Source organism: Palaemon carinicauda, chromosome 15 (assembly GCF_036898095.1).
Source record: "Palaemon carinicauda isolate YSFRI2023 chromosome 15, ASM3689809v2, whole genome shotgun sequence".
Taxonomy (NCBI): Eukaryota; Metazoa; Arthropoda; class Malacostraca; order Decapoda; family Palaemonidae; genus Palaemon; species Palaemon carinicauda.
In genome coordinates this window covers 25317708-25324381 of record NC_090739.1, presented here as the reverse complement: position 1 = coordinate 25324381, position 6674 = coordinate 25317708, and positions in this window count along the sequence as shown.

The following is a 6674-nucleotide window of genomic DNA, read 5'->3' as shown; positions in this document are numbered from 1 at the left end:
AGGAGGAGTGTGAGAAACGCCAAGTCAGTCATAAACAGGATGCGAAAGCCAAACCTTTGCAATGTAACATTTTTGCATGAGGAGTAAACACAATACAAAGTATACCGTGAGAAAGAGTTGAGTGTCTCACCGGATCTAGATGGCTTCCTGTATTAATGTTGTGTTTACATATTTAGATAAATGCTGAGATAACCAAGTATACGTTATCATCAACACATGATATTTTAGTTAGTTCTTGTCAACATCTCATACGGAATGGTCATCCGACCAAACCATCTATACTCCTGTGAGGGAGCTGCTAATAAACTGTTTTAAAAGTTAACTTACATAGACTTATTCAGAAGTAACCTGCAAGTCTAAATATACATAGCACATTGAAGAGACATTTGATTGGAACCATAATGTGTGTTTATAACAGTACCACACCAACACATGAACCATCCTCCCCAGTAACCGAGTTCCATTCTCCCGCCGAAGGATAAGAGAGTTGTTTCACTACCAAGGAATATGTAATATTCGTGTAAATTTGCAAGTAAACTATTATCATAATCGTTATTAACATCAAATCCTCATTACCATTAGAACCATTATCAATATCGTTATGTTATTGACAAATATTATTTTTATATTTATCAACAACATTAATTCTAATGTAGATATTAAACTGAATGTTGTCGTTGTAAGTAACAAAACCCCTTCAGCCATTGCCCTTACCCCCCCCCCCCAACCCCCCTCCCCCAATTCCTCCCATTACACGAACCATCCTCCCCAGTAACCGAGTTTCATTTGCCCGCCGAAGGACAAGAGAGTTATTTCACGCCGTTTCACATCGTATCCTGACTAATTGGAACCAAATGGAATCACTTCGGAGGCACTGGCGGAACCAGAAATGTTTCACATCGTATCCTGACTAATTGGAACCAAATGGAATCACTTCGGAGGCACTGGCGGAACCAGAAATGTTTCATAAAAGCAAGTTCATGTAATGGTTCTTGGCGTCAAACAGAACGCTTCAATAATGTTGTTCCCTTTCACATGAAGAAAGTTATCAATTTTTCTTATTTTTCTTTAGTTATTGGTATAATTTATTCGTTTTTTTGCAATATCTATGTGGATACCCATTCGTCTGTATAATCGTGCACGTACCTACATGCGTATACAGATATGTATTTATATGTATATGTGTATATGTATAAGTATATATTTATGTATATGTATATTTATCTATCTATATATATACATATATATGTATATATATATATATATATATATATATATATATATATATATATAAAATATATATATGTACAGTATATGTGTAATACAGTATACACATCCATATATATATATATATATATATATATATATATATATATATATATATATATATATATAAAATATAAATATGTACAGTATATATGTGTAATACAGTATACACATCCATATATATATATATATATATATATATATACATATATATATATATATTATTAGAAAGTCTAGATCAGCCTTGTTTTTCTAGGTTTAATTACTAGTTTTTAAGAATCATTTTGTGGCAGAATAGCCTTTGTTTTGTATTTGTTTATGTTATCTTTGAAATTTAAGTGTTTAAGTGTAAAGTGCTTAATTTAACAATTCTCAGTGTGGTTAGGCGCCTCCTCCCCGGTTGTTTATATTATCGAACTATCGTTTTAACGATTGTTTTTTTTTTACATACGAGTGTTTATGAACGCGACTTGATGTCTGGACGTTGGTGCTCGGACAGAATTCAGTTCGGGCTTGAGCACTCCCCTGATAATATACCTTGAGCAGCATAGTGATTTGGACTCTGGATGACGATTGTTTGGCAACTTATTTGGACGATTCTTTGGATTACGCTTTTGATCCTTACATTGATCTGTTGTCTGCAGGTGCTCTTGTCACCTGCGACTCGAGCCAGTTCTGCCTTTCCCTGACGAGGAGGACTTCCCAGGGAATTGGTGCACTAACGTCTCCAATCAGCTGCTGTGGTTTTGGGAGCTTGCAAGCTCGTGAGGTGGCCAGTAGGGAGGCTGACGCCAGGTAAGACATAGAGTGTCTGATTTTCGTTTGGGATTGCTTGCCCTTTATGGTTATGCCCTGGCGTTTAGGACCTGCCCTGATAGCTGTTATGACCAGTGAATGACGGCCCTAGTGTTGTGTCTCCTCTGATTCATCCACTGAAGTGAGGAGAGAACTATTTACATCCTTTGCATCATTTGATCTTTTATATATTGTCATATTTAAGACGTGACTACATGATAGCTTCCAGTATGTCTATTGTAGACAAGGTTTTGTGTTCATTAGTTTTGTGTTTATAGGTAGGATTTATGATGGTTTTTCTTGTTTTATTTACTCCGTCTTCCTTCTTTCTTGTAATTAGTATTAGGGTTATTTTTTTGTTCTGGCCAGCCAAATTGTTGGATCCAAGTTTATAATTGATATTTCTCTCTCTTTGTTAGGACTTAGCTTCTTAGTTTTAGGGAATCCAGTGTGATTCAAAGGACCGTTATTTGTCCTCCCTTGTTATTAAATAATGTTATTTGTAGTTTTAACAAGGTTGATCTAAATTTTGTTATTGTTAAGTATTAAATATTGTTAAGTTTTCTTGAGTGTTTGTTTCCGCTGACCTTTAGCACTGAGTTACATTTATTACTGACAACAATTATAATAAGAACTCTTATAATAACCCTAAGGGTTATAACAAATTGGCGACCGTGACAGGATTGTTCTCAGGTGTACTCAGTGTTTTGGTCTGTGGAACAGCACTTTGTTAATTTGACAATATTTTCTTTAGTTGTAAAGTATTACCTTTCTCCCCTGCTAATTTTGGTGCAATGGAGGGTTTTGTGTTTGACCCCGCAGAGTTTTTAGGGTCAGGTGATTGTATAAAGCATCTGCCAGTACTAAATAAGACTTGTTTAGTAAGTTGTGCCCGGTGGTTGGGTATTCCGTTGAGGGCAGCGGATACGAAAAATCAATTGTTGGTAGCTGTTAAAAGTAAAGTTGCTCAAGGTCTGGCTGAGGCTGAACATTTGGTTAGGGAGTATGAAGTTTCAGGTAGTAGTGACTCTGAGCGTGAGGGTAGTATGATTAATGATGATGACAGAATAAGTGTTAATGGAGGTCTAACTCTGTTTGAGGATCCTCCCCGGACAGGAACTATTTATGAAGGTCAGGCTAACTTGCCTCTGAAACTAAATGTTTCCACTAATCCATTCAATTCTGTAGTAAACCCTGCGCCAAAAGATCCTCAGGTTCCTGTTTGTCCTTTGGTGGAGTCCAAGGAGGACGGTGAATTTAATTTAATATGTAAACGGATAGAACTGATGAAACTGGAATTTGAAGAGAATGAGAGGGCGAGGCGGCATGAATTGGAGATGGCCAATATCAATTTAGAAATTGCTAGGCTGCAGGGCACCTCTAATCATTTTAGTACACCTCGGGGCAACTCACAGGATAAGTTTAATGTAGGTGCGGCCTTGAAATTGGTGCCAGTATTTGAAGAGTTGAATGTTCCAGAATTTTTCAAGGCTTTTGAACGTGTTGCCACTCGGTTGTCTTGGCCCCCAGAAATGTGGACTGTACTAATTCAATGTAGGTTGGTGGGCAAGGCAATTAGAGTGTATAATGCCTTGGAAGAAGGTATTGCCCGTGATTACCATAAGGTTAAGGCTCTAGTCCTCAAGGCATATGATTTGGTTCCTGAGGCCTACCGCCTTAAGTTCAGAAATTTTACGAAGCAAGCCTCCCTTACTTTTGTGGAATTTGCTAGGCTTAAGGAGGAACAATTTGATCATTGGTTAAAAAGCCGCCAGGTGGTCTCTTTCTCCGCTTTGAGAGAACTCATGCTTCTAGAAGAATTCAAAAGGTCATGTAGTAAGGAATTGAAAATTTATCTAGAAGAGGTAAAAGCTTTTAATTTAAGTAATGCCGCCCAAATTGCTGACGAGTTTGTATTGACCCATCGAACTGGGTCTGGTAGTTTTGGAAATAAAGATGTGAATTTTCAATCTGCTAGACCAGTTAATTTTCAGAGGTTGGGCTCTTTTGTGAATACTCGTGGGCAGGGTAACCCACCAGATAAAAATCATAAGCCTGATAGTAACCAGGGAAAAGACTTGAGTGGACAGGACACTCGTGTCTGTTCTGAAGATAATAGGTTTGGTTCTGGCCCAGGTAATATGAATAATAGAGGTAGGGGGACTTGTTTTTGGTGTAATAAGCAGGGACATTATCAGGCACAGTGTTATGCCAGAAGAAGGTACCTCCAAAGGAATAATAATAATCCTGTGTCACTAATATCTACTAGTAAACCTGTTATCAGCGATCCCGTAGTTGAAAACCGTCCAGTAGCTAACACTAGTAATGATGTTAGTAGCAGTAGTCAGTCTTCTAGCAGAAAGGAGGCATGACTACTTTATGATAAATATATTTGGCCTGGTAAATTAATATCTACTTCTAAAACTGTTGGTGTGAAATTTTTGAGGGACACAGGGTCAGCTCGGTCTCTGGTTTTGAAAGACTCTTTGAAAAATTTAGCTGAGTATACAGGAAATTTTGTTGTTCTGGGAGGGTTCCCGAACACCGTTGTTTCGGCTCCGTTAGTGGAGGTCAGATTGTCTTTCCCTGGTTATGATAAAGTGACAGAATTAGCAGTTGTTGAGTGTCTCCCTATTCCTGGAATTGACGGCATTTTGGGTAACGATATGTTAAATACAAAAGGACAAGAGTTGTTCCCCATATTGTCTGTGCATGCCTGTCCTGTTGCAGTAACAACCCGGGCAGCAGTAAAGGCTGCAAATTTAATTGATAATGACGAAGATTTAATCTTAAGTAGTTTAGAAGTAGACATAGAGAGGCCCGGGTCTGTAGATAGTAGTGGTAATAGTGTGGTTAGCAATGTTTTGAGACCTGATTGGGACAGGTCTTCATTTATTGAAGCTCAGAAAAAGGAATTTAATTTTGATTTGGGTGACACTGCAGATTTGACTAAACCCAGGTTTTGTGTGATCAATGGTTTACTATACCGGATTAGTCGTCCTTTAACTGATAATCTGAGCAAGACGTCTCGTATTGAACAAATTGTTGTCCCATCTCAATTCCGTAGGTCTGTCTTGAGTCTTGCACATGATGATTCTTTTTCTGGCCACTTCGGTGTATGTAAAACTTTTCGAAAGTTGGCAGAATGTTTTTGGTGGCCAGGATTAAAATCATCTGTGAAACAATTTATTAATGAATGTGAGGTTTGTCAAGTGATGGGGAAACCCAACCAAATTATTCCTAAAGCTCCCTTAAATCCAATTCCTGCGATAGGTGAGCCTTTTGTGGAATTAGTTATCGATGTGGTTGGGCCTTTGCCTAAAACTAAGTCTGGGTTTACCCATCTCTTGACAATCATGGATAGAGCATCTCGATTCCCTGAGGCCTTCCCAATGAGAAGGATAACCTCTAAGGTTGTATTTGACAAACTAATTGAATTCTTTTCCAGGTATGGTCTCCCTCGTACTATTCAAACTGACTGCGGTACAAATTTTACTAGCAAGGTATTTAAAGGTAAATGTGCAGAACTGGCCATTCGGCACAAGACCAGTGTACCATATCATCCAGAGAGTCAGGGCCTGGTGGAAAGGTTCCATCAGACCCTTAAATCTATTTTGAAAAAATATTGTTATGAACAAGGGGAGGAATGGGATAAAGGTCTTCCCTTTGCTCTCTTTGCTCTACGAAATCACCCAAATTCTTCAACTGGGGTAGCTCCTTTCGAACTGGTATTTGGACACAAAGTACGTGGGCCTTTGGAGATTTTTTATGAGATGCTTGAGACTAATCGAGGTGGGAATGCAAACGTAGGAGACTTTGTGGAGGACTTGAGGAAAAAATTATCTAGAGCCTGGAAATTTGCCAGAGAAAATTTGGCTAGTTCTCAGGCTGCTATGAAATTAAATTTTGATAGGAAATCTAAAGCACGGTCGTTTGAGCCCGGAGAATTAGTTTTAGTTTTAAGTACTGACTCTGACAATTTCCTTGAACCAAGATATAAGGGACCCTGGAAGGTGTTGAGGAAGTTGTCGGAGGTGAATTATGAAATAGAGGCTCCTGGGACCAAACGGAAGTGCAGAATATTCCATATAAATAGGTTAAAACTCTATACTTCTAATAGACATGATCCTCTCGCTATTGTTTATGAGCCTGTGGTTGAAAGTATGGATTTACCTTCAGAGGATTTGGAGGATTTGATTTGTCAGGTGTCTTCTGATGCTCTTTATGATAATATTCAAAATTTAGAAGTTTTGAAGGAAGGGCTGGGGCATCTGGAGATTGCTCAAAGGAGGGATGTAATTAATTTAATTTCTTCTTTTCCAGATTTATTTCGGAATTCTCCAGGTCGAACTAATTTTCTTGAGCATGATGTAGACGTGGGTAATGCTTCTCCTGTAAAACAGAGTCCTTATCGGCTGAATCCCATTAAGAGGGATATAGTTGATAAGGAGATTAAATATATGCTGGAACACGATCTCATCCAACCTTCCGTTAGTCCCTGGAGCTCCCCGATAGTCCTGGTTAAGAAGTCTGATGGAAAGTTCCGTATGTGTGTGGACTACCGTAAGGTTAACACACACACTAAGAATGACTCTTTTCCTTTGCCTCGGATA